Here is a 21,784-nt window from a genome sequence, read left to right as displayed (position 1 = left end):
TGAAATGAAAAATGGTGAGAACACAGTGCTCCTTGAACTAGTTCTCCTTTTGGTAAAAGCAATATAGTAATTGATTTGGTCTGGAATTATAACCTTTGCCCTAACCCATCCCACTAACCCAACAAATATATTAGTTAAATATGATTCAGATAGGATAATTTTGACAATGAATTTGGGTAAAATAATTAGACATCAAATTATTTTATTTAAGTGTACAATATTACTTTTATTGATGTGAGAAGAAACAATATGGATTATCCAGCCCTTTGCCTTTATTTTATAGATTAATAAATTGAGGTCTAGGGATTTATTGTCATTCAGTCTTATAACTTGTATTTATTGAGCCTCTGCAATGTGCAGGCATGTAGCTAAATGCAAAAGATGAAAGAGAGAATAAGAGACCTCTTCCCTTGTTCATGCAGCTTAAAGTTTTGAGAGGTGTCTGATAAAAAAGAAAACAAAAAAACTAAAGAAAGAAAGAAAACAATTAGAAATCATGATACAAATGGAGTTAATAATCACATTATAATAAAAGGACAAAAACAGGGCTCCATTTGTGTGGGAGTTGGGAAGGTGACTTTAAGACCCATAAAAGAACAGGTAAATCCACCAATGAACAGAAAGGAGAGCATTTCAGGCAGTGAAGAGCTTGGCATTTTCAACAAACAGCACAATCCACTGAGATGCAGCATGTGGAATATTTTAATGCAATGAAGTGGCATTAAAATTTGGAGTTTGCACTTAGATTTTATTTCAATTGTGATGGGAAGTCATTCAAGATGCTGTAACTTGGAGATGGGCTAGGAAAGAATGACTTGGTCAAATGGAAGCTGGGTAACCTGTAGATTGTTATCAATGTAGGGTTGGTGTTGAGTGTTTGTGGCAAGGGTTGCTTTGGGGAAGACCAGATGAGCAATTGTAGTTGCCAAGGCAAAAAGAGATGGCTCAGTAAAAACACTGTAATAGAAATATCCAGAATGTTTTGAGGCAGGACTTAGGGAAGAGCTAAAAAAATAAGAGTGAAATATAGTTAAAAAGGAGGAGTGTAGAAAGAATAGGTTTGTGAGAGTGATGTTTAGACATCAAGAGTTTGGTTTGAACACTGTAAATTTGAAATGTAGTTCACCCAAGTGAAGTCCAGAAAGAGGCAATGGGGTATACGAGACTAATTCATTAAGTGTACAGTATCTTATATTCGTCATAGTGAAAACTTGACCTTAGCAAATAAATCTCAGCTAACCAAGATTAATTAAGAAGAACTTTATTGAAGTATCATTGACAAATAAAAATTGTACATATTTAAGGTGTACAACGTGATGCTTTGATATATGTATACATCATGAAATAATTACCACCATTAAGCTAATTAGCATGTGCTTTTTTAATTTTCATTCTATTTATCTATTGTCTATTCTTAGACTGTATTCTTTGCTCAGGACCACTATTAGGCCTAAAATATTTTAGCTTCGCAGATGCTATTTTCTTCTCATCCTATATCTTTTCTCTACAGTCTCATGGCTTCATTTATTCTCTGTGGCTTCATTTATTTCTCCACCTCAGTTTCCCTGAGTTTACCATGCATACATCCAATTGCCTACATGCCAAATTTTCTTAGATCTTTCAGATGAATATCAAGCTTATGTACAAAGCCAAAGAAGTTAATGATTTTCACTGCAAACCTGTGAATGATACCCTGTGAAATTGTGCAATGTAATGATCATTTAAGATTCCTATATCTGTGAATGTCTCCAGCTATGTATGCAGTCAAGAACCAAAATTTAATCCTTGACCTTTTTTCTCCCACATCCAATTAGTCATTGAGTTCTGCCACTGTATCATATATTTCCATAGCTCTCTATACCTATCATACATAAAATTTTAAATATAATATAACTAATTGTATATTTGCATGATTATGTAATCATTATGAAACTCCTCTAGTAGGCTGAATTTTCTGTGAAGTCATAGACTGTATTTGTTTTGCTCACTGTTATAACCCCTATATATAATGCAGTTCTGGCATATAATAGGTGCTAAATACATGCTTTTCAGTGAATTAACAAAACATATGAGTAAAATTAAATATTTTATAAAATATTGTCTCAAATCTTTTTTAGAATTATGTGACTCTTTTGAGGATCATACTTTTCGACTCATAATCACAGCCAAATATTCTCAGTATGTTTTGTGGCTATTTTTTCTTTCTTTTGGAAATACAACTATGTTTACTTTGATCACTAATAAACATATTTAGTTTAATGAGTTCATTTCTTCTCTAGTTATGTAGAGAAATAAACCAATTAGACAAATAAAACTGATATTTCAAATATTTTGATGTAGAACAGACAGTAGTGTTTAGACACAGTGCATATTGGCTTTCAAATTACAGACATTTAATAGATACATTATGGATAAATTCATAAATGAAAGAATGAATGAATAGTATTTTTAAGCAATATAGGTCATAAAAATATATGCCCAATTTCTGACCTGATTATTTCATATAGCACATTCTCTATGATTATTTTTAATATAGCACTGTCTTAATTAGTAAAGTTAAGGAGGTTGGCTACATTTCTATCAAGTTTTTCCCTTCTCCATGTTACTCAAAGTTCATAAAACCCTAAATAGCATTGCAGGTAAATTGTAATTCAAACGGAAACATCAACTAGTACAATTTTAACCATTTGCTTAACAGCTTGGATTTTAGCAGAATGAACTTTCATTCTTGGAAATCTTCATTGCATCTTTTGATGTCAAAGGGCAGGTAGTGAAGAATCATAGTATTTTGAGCAAATAAAACCTTGTAACAAAGAATATATACAGTGTTTATTATCACTTGTGTTTAACTGCTAGATTATTGTCCCCCTAGGATTATGGAAATTTCATGAAAAATTTAGGAAGTGTCAGGATTAAACTAGGTGTCAAGAATTCACGCTGTTTCTCTCTGCCTAAATGTTTTAATAATATTCATTGTATTTAAGAAGTATTAATTGGTGGCATATGATCTAGTTATCCATTTGCTTTAATGAACAAAACATTCAGGAAATTTCAACAAAGTTTAGATGCCTATTATTTACAAGGCAGCATATTTGATTCTGGGTAACTAGAAAGAATAACCCATTTTTATATGGAATATACAAATGTATAGGAGAAGACACATGCATCCACAATCATCATGCACATCAAACTGAAGTGAGTATAAGAATGAGACTGGTATACAAAAAGAGAGATCAATTCTAACTATGAGAAGGCGTCCTTAATACACATTTGAAAAAATATATATGTATAAATCTGTGCCCAATCACGGTAGTAATTTTCCAAACTAAATTAATAGCATGAGTCAAAACAATAGAAGCAAGAAGATATTTTCACATCACTCAGTTCAAACATAAAACTAGCAAAGTTGCTATATTTTTACAAATTTTGAACAAGTACCATTTACTTATCAGGTAGTTTAATGTTAGTATATTCTAATACATTTATTTATGTCTTATCAAATCAGTGCCCCAATGTGTGGAACAGTAATAAAAATATTTAATCTCTTTAATATAAGTAATGCTTTCATGAAAAAAAAAAAACCTGTGGAAGTAATTTACTTTAACACTTGATCTTTCATTTCCCAAAGAAATAAAGTTACAAAGACTCTGTAAATCTATCCTTAATTTCTGATGATGATTGAAGTGTCATTTTGTTTTGTTTTCAAACATCAACCTGGACATCATAACTTTCTACTTTACTTAAATATTTGAAGAAAAATACCCACCAATTTCAAGTTGACACCTTGTTTACCAAATGATAAAGTCAGGAAATACATTACATGGGATAACTAGCAGCTTCTTTATTAGCATCCTGTAACTAGACTCCTAAATAATTGTAAATCAGTGTGGACCAAGAATTACATTCTAGTGTTGTACATAATCTGCCACTGCAAGTTCTCAGCTTATTGAAGTTTTACTTGGGCAACTCTGGTGAAATAGGTCTGAATCCATCTAAGTAGTGTCAGCTATTAGAGAACATTTCTTCTCAATAGGATTGAAACCTTTCACTTCTATTCAGCTCAATGACACACAAACAGATGCAAAATGTATAGATTTTTATATTTGTAACAAAAGCTTAGTTGCATGCAAAGGGAATCTTATTTATTAAAAGATAAGTGCACATGTCTGCTCAGCTCTTTGTATGAATATTAGAAATCCCCTTGTACATCTTCAGTCTTGGTTTACAGGGAAAATGTTTGTGTATAAATCACTATTTAGCTAGAAATAAGTTTTCACTTGCATTGTGAAGAGAAGCTGTGGTATACCAAGAAGACTATATATACAACTTTTTTTTTTTTTTTTTTTTTCGGTACGCAGGCCTCTCACTGTTGTGGCTTCTCCCTTTGCAGAGCACAGGCTCCAGAAGCGCAGACCCAGGAACCATGGCTCACGGGCCTAGCCGCTCCGTGGCATGTGGGATCTTCCCGGACCGGGGCATGAACCCCTGTCCCCTGCATCGGCAGGCGGACTCTCAACCACTGCGCCACCAGGGAAGCCCTATACAACCATTTTTATTTAAAATTTCCTAATGGTGCCTGGCACATTGTAGGCATAATCTATATCTAATATCTCTCTCACTATGTATATACCTATATTGCTGTGAATATCTATATTCATATTTATTTAATGAAAGAATGAATGAGTAATGTATCTCTTACCAAAATTATATTTAAAGTGTAATTATAAGTTCCTGTGAAGGACAAAAGTTGATTGTAATTAAGCCCTTTACAACAGTATATATAACTAAATTTAAAGCAAACAATAACAAAAATACAATATCAGAATGAAAAAAAATATGCATTTGCTGAGATAGCAAATCCTTTAAAATGTTTCATTTAAAGGTACTAAGGTCATAGCCTTGGACAAAAGTGATATAATCAAGCCTGTATAATAAGTGGCTTTTATGTAAGTATATATAAGGAACCAGCATGAGAAATAGCTGTAGCTAAGCAACAAATATCAAGAGCTGGCTTTCAATCAACAGCCAGGTCTCTTTTTTGCTCTCTGCAATTAATAGAATACATTTCTGAGCTTTGAGTCACGGGACCTCTGTCCAGAATTGGAAGTGCAGTTGTGATCATGAATGTTACTCATTTCATAAAGGAATCAAGTTTCTTAATTCAGTGTTATTAACAACCAGCCACAGGCACCTAGACTAGCTGCCACAAGATTGTTAGTAACAAATTAAAAATGAAATGTTCCATTTTGTTTACCTTAAAGGTCTTCAAAAGTTGTAGCTATGAGCATAATCAAATGAATATTTTGACAACTATGCCAACAATTTGGTTTTGGTTTCATGTTAAAAATAAATATGAGGGCTTCCCTGGTGGCGCAGTGGTTGAGAGTCCACCTGCCATTGCAGGGGACACGGGTTCGTGCCCCGGTCCGGGAAGATCCCACATGCCTCAAGCGTCTGGGCTCGTGAGCCATGGCCACTGATCCTGCGCATCTGGAGCCTGTGCTCCACAATGGGAGAGACCACAGCAGTGAGAGGCCCGTGTACCGCAAAAAAAAAATAAATAAATAAATATGCAACATGATGGTAGACAGCATGGTGTGAAATGATTTGCCAATCAGAAATAAAGCCCATAAAAATTATGAGGATGAGGCTCATTTTATTTCCTACAAAATTGGCATATGCTACAATAAGGCCAGCAGAAATTACCAAATCTGTGAATTTATATTCAGTCCCATTTGGGTCACCCACTTTGTGTGACTTTGGATACATCACTAAAGTCTTTGGGCTGCTGTTTTCATCATTGATACCTGAAAATAAGGCCTTAAGTCCTTGGTATCTCACAGGATATTCGAGAGGATCCAACTATTTGATAAAAGACTTTCAGATTAATGTGGTCAGCTACTGCTTCTGATTTATTTTCTGCCACTTTACAATTGAAATGTACTTTACTACCTCAAACAACTAATTTCTAAGATGGCATGAGCATTTCAGATCCCTACTCACCTCACTGCCCTGTGGTGTATTTCATACATCAATATGCATTTAAAGGCCACACCTCTGGTAGTGCAACATATCCGGGGGCAGAAATAGACCAGTTACAGTGTATTGCAACTTGAGAGGTGAATCAGTAATTAGAAGTCCTTCGAACAGAAAACAATTGGGAGTGAGGTGTGAAGGAGAGGATTCCCAAGGAAAAAGCCAAAGAGTTTAAATAAATGAGAGCAAAAATGTCATCTATGAAGAATTTATCCATATGCTGTATGTATGTGTACATATGTATATATGTATATGTGTATATATATGTTGTATATAACATTTATATATATACACACACATAATATTTATGGACATTAGAACAGAATAAAAGAAAATATGTGCAATGCATAATAAAATAGGAGAAAACTATCCAGAGCTTGAGAATTATATCTGCAAATCGATAGGTTCATCAAACCTAGGAAAATTTGAAAATCTGAACTCTTAAATAACAGTGCTGTGAAATGTTTGAGTTTCAAGGAAAAGAAAAATTATTTGTCCTGATTATTTTAGTTCTCAAAGTTAACCTGAAGAAATATTAGAGGATCTGTCCAGAACTTTACATATATTGAATAAGTATGGCTCATCTCAGAATTCGTATAATAATTAAAATAAGAAGTAACTAAAAGGACCACAGTAGAAAACATAAATACAACATGCTTATCACAATTAAAAAATGCATGTACACACACATATGCATGTACACATAGCACTCACCACTTTCTACAGAATTTATTTTCCATATGTCTGAAAAGAACATAATAATCAGAGTGGTAATAATTGGAATCATAGACTATTTTTCTTTCTTTATGCACATAGTTTATATTCTAAAATGTTCTGATGATTTCACAACACCATTTCAGGTTTTTTGGAATATTTGATAAAGTACTTGAATTAAAATAAAATTAGATTTTCCCTTTAAATAAGAGGGAATTCCAAATATTTTAAATAATTAAAAGTAAGCTAGATAGCAGGATAAAGATTGAAAAATAAAATAAAGTAAAATGCAGATAAATATACTTTGGGTCTTGAGAGGAAAAGACTACCTAAGAAACTAGAATAAAAAAGTTCATATAGGATGAGCTCTGTCTTGTACTCTAGGTGCAAATATTAGCATTTCTGGAAAGCAATTTGTACATAACTATTAAAGTCATTACATTTAACCTAGTAATCTACCTCTAGAGATTCAAGGTAAGGACATAATCAGAAATCCTATAAATATTTATGAATAAGATTGTTCATTATGGAAACAGTATACTATTCAATATATAGATATAGTTAAATTAATTACCATTCATTTACATGACAGAAAATGTTGCAGAAAATAAATTATTAGTAATTTATTTTTTTCAAAGAATGGTATTCAAAATATCTATTCTACAATATTAAAGTACAAGATGCCAATATGTGTAAACTATGCAGTCAGATCCCAAATCTTTTTTTTTAAGTCTATAACATATATCTTATCGAGAGAGTTTGATCAGAAAAACAGAACCACAAGGAATCTGCCCTAGCGATCAATTCTTACACAATTATGGGAGCCTGAAGTCATTATATGTCAGCAGGACTAGGGGTAGAAAGGAAAGCTGGACATATAGTGAGGAAAAATAAGGACAAATGAAGTCCAAAGGGATAAATTGGAACTTAAGAGAACAAACTGGAACCTGTGAAAACAAACTGGAGCCTGCATCAATCTCTCATAGCTTCTAACCTCAAAGACACTGATGAAATGCAGTATGACTGTGCACAATGATAGTGACACAAGCAATAGCCAGAAATAAATGAATTGCCTTTTCTTCTGGTGAAATGATGGGTAATATTTATTTTCTTCTTTATATTTTCTTACTTTTAGATCATGTATGTTTTTTCTAATCAGAAGAAAATAATGTTTTCTAATTAGAAGAAAATGTTTTAAAAAGTTAAATATATGAGTCCATGAAAAACTAGAAAATAAGTAATTCACAACATATTAAAATAAACCATCATGAACTAAGGCAATATCTATAAAGTAAAAAAAAAAAAAAAAAAAATCAACCCATATTAGGACTTCCCTGGTGGCACAGTGGTTGAGAGTCCACCTGCCGATTCAGGGGACGTGGGTTCGTGCCCGGGTCCGGGAGGATCCCACATGCCGTGGAGCGGCTAGGCCCGTGAGCCATGGCCGCTGAGCCTGCGCGTTCTGAGCCTGTGCTCCATAACGGGAGAGGCCGCAAGAGTGAGAGGCCCGCGTACTGAAAAAAAAAAAAAAAAATCAACACATATTAAAGATGAAAAATCTAGAAGAGCAGAGAATTAAATGGTGGTTGTCAGGGACTGAGGGTAGGGGTATATGGGGAGGTATTAGCCAAGGGTACAAAGTTTTGGTTATGCAAGATTAATAAAGTTTTAGAGAGCTACTGTACAGCAGAGTGTCTATGGTTTACAGTACTGTATTGTATACTTTAAAAATTGCTAACAGAGTAGATCTTATGCTGTTGTTGTTTTTTGACCGTGCCATGCAGCTTGTGGGATCTTAGTTCCCTGACCAGGGATTGAACCTCCGTCCTTGTCAGTGAAAGCAAGGAGTCCTGACCACTGGACCACCAAGGAATTCCCAATTTTATGTTGTTTTTATCACAAAAATAACAATAACAATAAATAAAGAAGATGGTAGGAAATTTTTGGAAGTGATGGATATGTTTATGGCATAGATTGTGGTGATGGCTGTCTCCAAATTCATCAAGTTGCGTACATTAATTATGTATAATCACACCTCAAAGTTCTTTGAAAAATCTGGATAAATAGCAACAATTGTTTGAGCTGATATTCTAATAGATAAACTCATAAATAAATGATATATGAATACCAGAGTAATAATAGACAAAAAAAAGGGGAAAAAATGAAGAAATACAAATAAGCAAGTATTAAATTAGGCTCAGTACTAATTAAATGTGTTAAAATGAGATTTTTTGGAATCCCTGGCGGGCGCCCAGCGATTGGGTGTTGCTACCGCTTGCCGCGAGGAATGGAGAGGACGGCCGTGGCCGTCTGCGAGGTGATGCCAGGAAGGGAGTGAAAGTGGAGGAGGACACTCTGAGGAGACGGGCCTTGTGAGGAGGCCGCGAAGTTTGGGCAGAGGGGTCTGGCTTTGCCTGAGGGGGTGAAGGAAGGTTCGGGAATGATAGGATCCGGTGAAAGTCAGTGTGTGCCTCATGGGGTTGTGAGGAGCAGAGGAGAAGTGGGGCGTGGGAGCATCTAGGCAGTAAAGCCCGCGCGGTGCTCAGTGAGGAGAATTTAGTCAGTGGGTGGCATGGCCGTCCTCTGAGCGCTGGTGTCGCCCCCACCTAACAGCCGAGAAAACCGAGGCTCAGGCAGCTCAAGTGTTTGCCAAACGTCAGCGGACGCCCAGGTTTGAGCCCGGATGCCAGCCCAGGAGGACCCGCCCGTGCCGGGGAGGGCGAGCAGAAAGCAGGTACGGGTGACCTGGGGGGAAGTCGGGGCCATCCGGTGCAAAGTGGGAGCAAGGGAAAGCCGTATCCGGCCCGCGGGTCAACCGGGGTGTGGAGGAGATTCCTGGGTCAGGTACCAGAGCAGCTGCCTGATGAGAGGCTGAGGTTCGGAGGCCTCACTCACCCAGCTCGGACCACACCACACGCCAGAGATGCTCTGGGGGGTGGGACTGGACACCTGGCCCCGACTTGCCACCTTTGTTCATTCATGGCAGCGTTTTTACAGCCTTACATGATTGAATTCTTAACTACTGGCCTCGTATTAGACAGATTAACTACAAGTACGTAACTACTAGACAGGTGAAATAGGACCAGAGGCCACAAGGGTACCTCGAGGCCTGAAGGCACCTCGAGTTCTCCCAGGCTTCTTGCCTTCTTTGTTATCAGAGATAGTTGGAGGTTTAGATTTTACAGATGACAGAACCTAGCATAGAACCCAGAGCTTCTGACTCACAGGCTGATGTTCTCTTCCCAACTGCTCTCTCATTATGGATAAAGAAACTGCGGGAAAATCTGAGCAGAGGGGGCACAGTAAGTCAGAGGATGTGTGAAGGAAAGCATTAGATTGTAGAAATGCCTGGAAACCTTTCTTACAAACTGGTACAAATTGGGATCTTAGTTCCGAAGTTCTCATGCTGGGATCTCCCTGCCTTTAAAAAGAAAGGAGGGGGGGTAAAAATTTTCACTATGGTACCTCAGTGTGGAAGTGAGAGTGTACTTTCATAAATGGTAATGGAAATTAAATACAATATATTTTATTTTAAAATTGTCTCATCAAGATTGAATGTTTTACCAAGATATCGTGGAGACCTGTTAAACTTAAAATATTGTGTGCAGATGAATTTGTTAAAATAATAGCTAATATTTATTAAGCATTTACTATATACCAGGCACTGTGTTAAACATTTTGCACATATTGTTTTGTTTACGTTCAGCAGCTGCTGTATGTGGTAAATTTGTCCTCATTTTTATAAATGAGGAAGCTGAGGTACAGAGAAGTTAAATAATTTGCGCAAGGTCACATGCTAGTGATTGGCTCATCAGGGATTCAAACTCAGGCATCTGCTTCTGGAGCCAATGCTCTTAACTAGTATTCTGACCCTCAGAAGTGTTGATTTAATGAAAGGTAAAGGTGATTCACAAGCAGATGCCATTCTTATTCATAATCTTTTTTTTTGGCGGTACTCGGGCCTCTCACTGTTGTGGCCTCTCCCGTTGCGGAACACAGACTCCAGACGCGCAGGCTCAGTGGCCATGGCTCATGGGCCTAGCCGCTCCACGGCATGTGGGATCTTCCGGACCGGGGCACGAACCCGTGTCCGCTGCATCGGCAGGCAGACTCTCAACCACTGCGCCATCAGGGAAGCCCTTATTCATAATCTTCATGTTGGCTTTTATTTAGGGAGAAGAAAAATATAAAACAGGAAAAACAAACTCCCACTTAATTAAAAAAAAAAAAAAAGATTTCTTTTTAACCAAACAGGTTATAAACTTTGTAAACGAGGAAGGTTAATGTTGATGAGGATTTGGTGAAATGGAACAGTCACTGCTAATAACAGCCAATTGCTATAATTGTTTAAAGGACTCCGAGAAGGTATATATTGCAGGACTTAAGACAGTATTTTATTATTGACAAAATCTCTTGTAAACATCTTTATTAAATAAACTTTCATATATATCCTTAGTTTGTCAAGAAAAAAATTCTTATTTGACTTTCATGTGTAAATTATTTTTAACTTTAAGAGACTGAAAACTCTTTATTAATGTATATGAAAATCAAATCAAAATTATGTTTCCCTGACAAACTTCAGCTGATGTAACCCATTATATGTTTTTAACTAAGGTACTGGGGAAATTGATATTACCAATGAGCTGGAAAGGACCTTACACACTACTTAGTCCATTAAACTCATTTTACATGTGGTAATTTGGACCATAAAGACGTAAAGTAACAGCAGTACAACAGACACCACACAAACTCATACACACACACACAACTTGTTCAGAAGAAAGTTTCAGTTCAGAAAATTGTTTAAAACAGTAGCAAAACCCACATATGTTACTCTCCAATATTTAAAATGGGAGGTGGAGTTAGATTAGAATAGTTTGTTGTATTTTTTTATTTGTATTTTTTAATGGTGAGGGCCCTTGTTCTAACAGTGAAAAATCAGGTGTTTTTATAAAAAAGAATAATTTTAGTTGCCAAAAATGAATGTGGCTTTCTGGACTTAGAGCTCTTCAGTAGATCCTTCCATGACACGGCAGTTCAGTATGACACTTCATTCTATCCCGTTACCTGAGGGCCAATCTTTTCTCAACCCCTTACAAATAGTTGCTGGCTAGTTATGAAGCAAATTCACTGCTGGCAATCAGATTCTCTTCCTATTAAGTCCCTGTTGTGCTACAGCCCAGATAAATGGCTTCACTTCTTGTAGCCACACTCCAGCAGGATGGATTCTAGGATCCGCTTTGCTTGACCTAGGAAGATAACCACAGACTCCAATGGACCACCATACGTTGCTGTATCAGCAGTAGGGGAAAGAATTTCTTAAGCGGGGTGCTGTAGATAATGGGTGATGGCATATTCTACTTTGCTGTAACCAAACTGGAAATATTCCTATTTCAGGGTCTGTGATCTTTTAATACAATTTCCTGTGACAAATACATCTGCTCTTCTTGTCATTGGTTATTACCTTAATCAGCCACCTCTGCAGAATCATTAATGATTCAGTACCTCCTGTTATTAGCTGTCCACTATTGTCCAAAAAAAAAGAAAAAGAAAGGACAAATCAGATGACATTATTTTTATTTTATTTTATTAGCTTGTGTGTTCTCTCCTACTGCTAATTCCCTGAGCTGCATCTGCTTACCAGTTACAGCTTAATCATGTCCTTTGGAGCTCAGACTGCTCGTTAGCATTCTACACTCTCCCCTTGAACTTTGATGTCAAAACAAAGCCGCATCCCTTATACCTGGAGGTCTAGCAAATGTCTAAGAGGGCTCAGGAAGCAATCTGAATATCAAAGGCAAAACAAGAGATCGGCACGCTGTTCCAAATCCCTGCTTTATGTTACTTGAGGTCAAAAGATTTCGTTTAATTTTGAGCCTTTCATGGATTAACCACTGCTAGGGAAATGCTATTTTCAGAAGAAGATTAATCTTGTACATTGCACATAACCCTGTTCAAAAATCACGCTGACTGAATGAAAACAACAAGGAGTGAAACAAGGGTGCCTCCAGCCCTTTGGAGGAAGTCTGTAGCAATCAGGCCAGAGAGAAATCCAATTAGGGTTATGGTATCTTAAGAAAAATACAGAGTGTGAACCAGGAATTTGGCTAAGTTTTTGTGCCTTCTCTAGCCTTCCATTTTGCTCTGAGTTTTAGAGGTTGAACATCTGTACATTTTTTGCTCTTTAGAGTTTGGAGAATACCTATGACTATGTGTATTACAGACACAGGGTGTCATCTTAGAAGAAAAATTACAAGTGAAATAAGACACCTACCCGAAAAAATATGTTTTATGTGTTCAATTACCCAAACGACCAATAGGCACCTTGTATGTGAAACTGATCCATGAAGTCCTATGAGAAAAGATGCTGACCCTGAGGATAGTATTAGTTAATACAACTGCATAACAGAAAGCACTAACTGCCTTCATGACAAGCTTATAGGTTTTCTCTATCAGCGAATGAATCAGTACACACAATATTGCACATAAGCACTACTTGTCTGTTTTTTAACGGGAAATATTTTTCTGCTTCCAGTATATTTTCATTAAGTCAGGAAATTTAGGAAAAGAATAAAGCAAAAATCAGCTCACCACTTAGGAAAAAACAATGGAACCATTTTAGAATATGTGTTCAATTCTTTTTTTCTTTCCTTGTATTTCATTTATTACATGTACATACCCAGTACATAAAGTACATACTCAGTGTACTTAAAATCATATGCCCTTACTACTTTAAACTTTTTTAAAAAATAAATTTATTATTCATTTATTTTTGGCTGCATTGGGTCTTCGTTGCTGCACACCGGCTTTCTCTAGTTGCAGCGAGCGGGGGCTACTCTTCGTTGCGGTGCGTGGCTTCTCACTGAGGTGGCTTCTCTTTACGGAGCACGGTCTCTAGGCACCTGGGCTTCAGTAGTTGTGGCGCATGGGCTTAGTTGCTCTGCGGCATGTGGGATCTTTCCAGACCAGGGCTCGAACCCGTATCCCCTGAATTGGCAGGCAGATTCTTAACCACTGTTCCACCAGGGAAGCCCCTAAACATTTTTCACTTAATTATTTTACCAATATTTAAATATCCTCCTAGAAGAAAATTTTAAGTGCTAGATTGTATTATATCAAATAGCTGAAGAGCCATTTACATTGTGTAGACTTATCCAATTCTTTAACAGAGGATATTATTTCCCTAATTTTCATTATAATGAAAGTTAATTTTAATATAAAAATATGGCTAGTAAGGGAATTACCAGATATAAGGACATATTTTTTTAAATTTATGTTGTTCATTTGCTCTCCAGGATTTTATAATTTACAACTATATCAGAACCATAGAAGGGCTATTATTTTTTACTTGCAGGAATATTGGATAGTCTTTCTGTTTGACATGAGGTATGTAAATTAGCCTCCCTGTAACCTGTTCTTCATCTGTAAAATGGGGAAAATAATAGTACCTGTTTGTTTCAGATCTTTGATGTTCTTGAGGGTAAATTTATGTTAGGGAAGTGTCATTTAGGCATTATTTTGATCTTAGAAATAGTAAACAAATTTTCTAATTGCCTAGATCCTCCTTAAGCTTTTATAGTCAACTTATGATTTTTGTCATTGTATTTACAAGGCTAAGAAATTTGAAAAACATTTTAAATGGCCTTTGAATAATGCTTGGCATCATTAACATACATAATTAAAGGTAGAATATTTCAAGTTAAATTTATACCATATGATTTCATTTAAAATCATTCAATAGTTTGACTTATAGGCACTTAAGATTAATAAAAGTACAATAAATTTATAAATATGATAAAATAAATTATTAGGAACATTCTACTACTGTGTATAAACATAATAAGATTTCAAATTAGAATAAAAATTCTTAATAGATTACTAAACAACATATTTGAAATTATAGTTATGAAGATATTACATTAAATATAGGCCAGATTTTCTTAAAGTAACTACTTGTACTTAATTTATCTCAGATGAATAGATTCCTATTCTCCAGAAAAGTAATAAAGTATTTGTTTTTCTCAAATATTTCTTCATTCAATTCTAAATTTTCCTGGTTGAAAATTTGCTCATTCATAAGTAAATACTTGTGTTTGAGGGCATATCTTATCAGTACAATGTTTTTAGTTCTTTAAAAAAACACACTTTATTTAAAGTTAATGTAAAATAAAATTGACTCTTTTGCAATCTATAGTTCTAAGAATTTTAACACATGTATAGATTTGTGTAACCCTACCACAATTAGGATACAGAAGATTTCCATTATCACACTCTCCAAAATTCTCTTGTGTTGCCCTTTTTAGTCACACATTCCCTCCAGTCTTTACCCCTAGAAACCACCAAACTGTTCTCTCTCACCATAGTTTTGCTTTTCTAGAAAGTCATGTAAAAGAAATCATAAAATATGTAACTTTTTGAGACAGGTTTACTTGCTTAGCGTAACGCCTTTGAGATTCATCTATGTTGTTTTGTTTATCAATCATTCTTTCCTTTTCACTGTTACTATTCCATCACATGGATGAACACAGTGTGTTTATCCCTTCACCCACTGAAGGACATTGGGTTGTTTTCAGTTTGGGATGATTATGAATAAAGCCATTCTAAAAATCTATGTATGGAATTCATGTGAACATAAGTATTTACTTATCTAAGGTAGATATCCAGCAGTGGAATTGCTCCAACATAGGAGAAATGCAGGTTTCACATTATAAGAAACTTTCAGTTTTTCATAAAACTACCCTGTTTAAAGAGATGTTTTTCTTATAAATGTATCAAATGAAGCTTTTGTATACAGTTACTATGTTCTTAAATTCTAAAAGTTAAGGTAGAAACCCACATGCTTGAGAATAAAAGCCATCTTATTACCTAATTTTCAGGTCAGATTTAAATGAGTATCACCAACCTAGGTAGCTCTACTATTCGATGGATTCAACTAGTCTATTTACTGCTTCATGTGATCCTAAATTATGCTCTTAAATTTTCTGTATATTAGGGTTACTATAGATATTTAAAGGATAACTGGTTGGAATTTATCCACCACAAACCTACAAACCTACAGTAGTCACATATTTTAAGAAGGTCATTACCATATAAGGATATGAGAAGAGTGAATTATAGTCACAGTGCATAGAACAATGTCTAGCAAAATAATAAAAGCTCAAACCATATTAGCCATTATGATTACCCATTATTTCATTTTTATTTCTTTGATTTCAAATTAACCTTGATATCTAACACCTAATAGCCTGTTTCTACAAAATAAAATAATATTTGACTTCATAGAAAAAACTGTGGTGGCTCTAGCCCCGACTAGCCAATATGCTAAAAGAGAAGGTTGGCTTCTGAGAAAGTGAACCCACTTATTTGCTCAAGTTCTCAAGGGTTGGCCTCATATGTGTCTACCAAGTAACCTTTTATTCTCACTTTCCTATTCCTATTCCTACTAAGGCTCTTGATATAAAATCTCTGCTTCCACTGGGCAGAGTGAGAAATGAGGGTCTACCAAGGGTGGTCTTTGGCTTTGCCTAAATCTCCCAATCCTCTGGAGGCTGCTAGATTCCTAAAAGGTAGTCATAGTGGGTCCCTTACCCCACTCTGTCATCTGCACCTCAAAGCTGCTTTGCTATGTCAATAGGCTCCAAAGTCCATCATGAATAGTTCTGTCCATTTGAAGTCCTTTCTCTTATATCCATAGGAGACCAAAGAAATATCTAGGATCAGAAAATGAGACAGCATTACTTAAATTCCATCTTCCTCAGCTTGTCTACTTCTTGTCTTCTTCTAAAGACAAGTGACCCCTTCTTTCTGCAATTAAAAACAAACACCCCTCCTCCCACAAAAAAGGGCACAAAGATTGAAAGCATTTCAATGGCTATAAATACATTCTGGGAGATTAAATAGACTCTCCATTAGCATAATGAAGTTGAATATTTTTAAAAGATTGATAGCCTTTCACATTTTTTTCTTGTAAGGTCTTGCCTATATGCTCAACATATTCATTTGAATGGTCTTTTTAATTTATCAGTTAATAACATTATTTGGTAGTGTTTTTATAATTAGCTATTATATAACAAAAATGCACCTGAATTCAACGAGGGAGGTATAGAATATTGGATAAATGTTGTTGAAGCTAAAGCTAACCAGTTTGAAAATATAGTGCTGGATTCCTATCTTGCAACATATTGCAAAATAGTTTGTCACTTAGAAAGGGTAAATACATAAATCTACAATAAAATGACTAGAAAAACTATCTGTGAATAATTATTTTCACCTCAGGTTGATGATTGCTCTTCTGTTTATAAAAGCAAAAGAAGAAATATAGATGGCTCAGTGTACATAAAACTTTACAAACAACAGAACAACAGTTAATTACCCATGAAATGTTTGCATGTCAAAAAATAAGTGAAGTTAAATATCAAACATGAGATATATAGATATATACCTGAGCGGTCATCTTATTGTAGTCCATCATTATATGTATTCCTATTCCATTACTAAGATTTTCATTAAGATATGGAATGGATTTACATATTTGGGGTTTTAAGCCATGTACCCTCTTTCTTTTCAAGTTAATTTTGCTATTCTTAACTGTAAATCTTCTGGGTAGATTTTAGAAAGAAAATTCTTTACCAGATTCACAGTGTCTGTGATTTTGATTGGCCATGTTACATTGGGATTTGGTTATTTCAAATGGATCTTCAGAACTTCATCTGATTATTATATAAACTTTTGAGATAGTTTGAGATTATTTTATGATAGCATTTAGCCTTGGCATCTTTTCTATGTTCATGTTGTCTCTCTGGAATTTACTAGCATAATGCAGAAGAAGTCAAGCCACACCTCGTTCTATTCTTCAGTGTTTCTGTGACTTTATCGTTTTTAAGTTTTATAGAACCCATTCAGAACTCTTACATCCATTATTCTTTTCTGTTGCCCTAGTTAGGGCAATAATTTCCTGCTGAAATATTATCCTGAGGATCTGTGCTTCTATTTTCTGATCTCTCTGATTCATCCTGCAGATAAATTGACACATATTCCTAACTCTCCATTGCTAGTTTAATCAAATTCAACATATCAGTGTCACTAAAGATCCACTCTTTTGTCTACTTTTTCAGTCTTCCCGTTACACAATATCACAGTTATCCCACACCGTAACTTTGGAATCATCCTCCATTTGCCAATATTTTCTTTGCACTGTTGTGCATTTGAGTCTAATGTTCTTTAGGCTGAAATATCTATGCCATGTCTCTGTTTTTAAAAATTTACTCTTTGTAAAGAAACTATCATCTTTCTTTAGAAAAAAAAAAAGTAAAACCCATGCTTACAAAGTTTTCACTGCAGGGAATATATCCACTGAGGCATGGGAAGTTAAAAATTTTAGGCAAGACTCTATTTCTCATGATTTGTCTTTCCATAGGGTACTTCTTATTTTTCACTCCTGAGACAAGAATAATGTTGTCAGGTAATAAATAACTGAATGTTGAACCTCAGATGATAAACATGTGAGCTGCAAATGTATGTACAACTATCTCTTATCATGTATAAATTGTTTCAGTGCTAACCTTAGAGAGCGTAGATTTATTTGTTATTACAATTTTCTTTTATAAAGAAAGCAGATTTTCAAAATTTCAGCTCAAATGCTTTCTCATCCACAAAGCTTTTTTCAATCATCCCAAACAGAATAGAATCCTGTGCTTCCATAGTGCTTTCTTAGATCGGTCATAACTAATATCTCTCCACCTTATAACTGGATCCATAATTGTCTGAATTACATGGTAGAACATGATTAACTCAAGAGAATATATTCTACTTCGTTCACTTTAGTATGCTTTATTATTACTTATAATTATTTTGAAGATGACAAATTATTAATGTACAAGTGTTTAGTTGAAATAAATTATGAAGAATATCATTAGTTGTTATGTCTATTTTTGAATGTCGGTTTTGGAAAGTTACTTTATGAATAGCTGAGACCTGAGTTTGAATTTCAGTTCTAATATTGTCCAACTGAAATCACCTTTGGCATTAATCTTGGCTCTGGTGGGACATGAGAAAACAAAAGAGAGCTAGATCCTTACTTTGACTATCTTGTATTGTAGCAGGGTTAAAAAAATACATACAACAAATATATAAATTATATACAATATTAGAAGCTGTTAAATATTCTGGAATATAACGAAGTAGAATAAGGTAAGGAACTTCCAACCATACTAAGTTCTAGGGTCACAAAATAATTCTTGGTATATTCTTCATTGCATTATGTAGGTGCAATTACAGCTTTCAGGAATGACATTTCCCCCAATGCTCTATCTGGGAAAATATTGTGTTGGCCAAAAAGTTCATTCGGGGTTTTCCATAAAATGTTATGGAAAACCCGAATGAACTTTTTGGCCAATCCAATAATATATTAATTAATTCAACCATTCTTTTTAACATCAGCGCAGACGTTGTTTCATATGCTGTTGCTGCATAAATTTACTGTGGTCATCATGAAGGTCAGTGTGATGAGGTAGGTTGACATTATAACTCAAATATACTGTCATATGTGCAGATGTGCTGTAAAAGTGTCAAGTATGATCTGTGGTCATTCTGGAGGATCTGAGAAGCCACATTTAGGGAAGCAACTAAAACATAGGCTGTAGGCAGGAAGGAGTAGACTAAGAGAGTTTTAGAGAAAGAAGTGGGTTAAATAAGCATCATTTCTTCCAAGCCTATTTCAAGAAGTGCCTCCTTAGCAAAGCTTCTAGTGAACTGAATACTCCTCATTCACTGCCTTCTTTGTGCTTGGAAAGCTTCTGTGTGTGTATATTTATATAGCACGTATTACAATCTATTATAATTATCAATTTATGTGACTGTCTCATCTGTTAGATGGCGTGCTATGAGAACCAATAACCATAGCTTATTGACCTTAATAATCATCTCATTTGTTCTTCACTGAAATAGAAACCTAGTAATCACTTAAATGTTCAATGGATGTAACACCAATCATTCCAACCTGTTTGTTAAAAACATTGATGCCAAAAATTAACAACCATACATAGATAATAAGCTAAATCTATTACGTTTCTAGAATTATTGGGAAGCCAATTTGTTTATTATTTTTAATCATAAAGTTTAACCAAAAACTGTTGAATGCATATAAAACTTACCATTCTGAATCATAGAACTTTTTAGCAATTTGACATATTTGATTTTCTATATTGTGAATATGATAGCTGACGTATCGTAAATATAATTCTGTATGTGTCAGAACCATTTTGTTTCCTCAACTAGAAACATGCATGAAAAACTAGAAGGTGAGATAAATTTGTACCTCCTCCTCTTTCTCCCTCCTCCTACAAATATACATGAGGATGCAACACCATCAACATATACACACCCACTAAGAATAAGAATAGCAGATTTTTCTGCTTTATATTTCTAAATCATTTCAATTTTTAAAAATAAAATGCTTTTCAATTGTATAATTCTCACTTTCATCCAACTCATGTACATACCTAATGTGAATTACTATAGCTATAGCTGTTATTTTAGTAATTAAAAATATGTTCTGGTTTGTTTAACACCCATTACATTTAATGCAAAATTTTTTTCCTGTCTTAGTGAGATTGTTATGAATTAGACAAAGTCAAGTGTTTTGTTTGTTTGTTATTTACTTTTTGTCTTCTCAGAGAATCTCAAAACCCATTCAAAATTCTCCAGGTAACAGCAGCAATGAACTGTGCTGGAGGTGCCAATATTCTCCCTTCTTTTGGAAATGGAAGGACATCTAGCAGCTTCCTTTTAGAAAATTGTGTTCCAAACAAGGAGCCAAATCTCCAAATTTGACTCTGCTATTTACCATCCCACAGTTGTTCCTTTGAAAGTTCATTACTTGGAACATTTCTGTCATGTTCCTTTTTCTTTTTCTAGGCTCAAATAGTGAGAAGGAGGAGAAGAATGGGTCAAACAATAAGCTGGATTCAAAATGTCACTTTCAAAAAAATAATAAAATGTCTTCACAAGAAGAAGTACATTTTTTCCAGCTCTTGTTTTTTGAAAATCCATTGTTTGAGTTTGTTTATTCTTCTAAATTTTTATTAGATATAGATATTTCATAGGGGAAAACCAGAATGTTTGTTAACACTTTTATCACAATGTAAGCTGTGCTATGGACAGTCTGATGGGGAATAATGTAAACTTTTTATGCAAAAATATTATTAGGAGGTCAGCAACACCCTAATAAAGATATAGACAGATTTAAATGTAAGTAGAGAGTTACATTCATACATACATATGTACATAGATATTCTTAAAAGATATAAGATTAAGGTAATATAAATATAACATATTCTTAAAAGATAAAATCTGTAGATTTCTATACCTGATTATCAGTTTTATTAAAATTTGTGAAATATTTTATTCTGATGAGATTATTTAATATAAATGGCAGACCTAAGAAACACAGCAGCATCAGTTTTCTAAGTAATATAACTGAAAACTTTTGGTTAAAAAACAAAATCAAATGAAAGTAACTACCTCACTGCCCTCATTTTTTTGCATACCCCAGAAAATCTTGAGAGAAGAACCCAGAATGTTTAATCTTTATGAGGAATTGGTTTACAATTATTGATGCTAATTAAGTTTTCATCTTAGTACAGGTGTTCAAGTCACTTGGTGACATTTTCCTTTGGTTTTAAAATATTTTTCCAATTAGATCTCATATAAGACAAAAGAGTTATTTTTAAATACTTTTTTCTTCAGTGAAAATAGTGTATGGGGCAAAATCATAGGATAGTTTTTCTCTTAAATTCTTCTAAAGGAGTAAAATGATAAATTTAGTTTGTTGTTCTATCAATACTTAGAAATTTATATCAGTTCAAATTGTTAAATGTTTATACAGTGACGTTTGTATTTCTCTGAACCTTAGGTTCCTGTGCTTCATTGTTTTAAAATTAAGTAGTAAATATGCAATGTTTTCAGAAAGTTTGCTAACATACAAAGACTTTGGACAAATAGCAGTTCCTTTCTTACTTTTTCTTATATTGTTTTA

The sequence above is a fragment of the Lagenorhynchus albirostris genome, chromosome 1 (genome assembly GCF_949774975.1).
Source record: "Lagenorhynchus albirostris chromosome 1, mLagAlb1.1, whole genome shotgun sequence".
Lineage (NCBI taxonomy): Eukaryota > Metazoa > Chordata > Mammalia > Artiodactyla > Delphinidae > Lagenorhynchus > Lagenorhynchus albirostris.
This window is presented reverse-complemented; position numbering follows the sequence as displayed.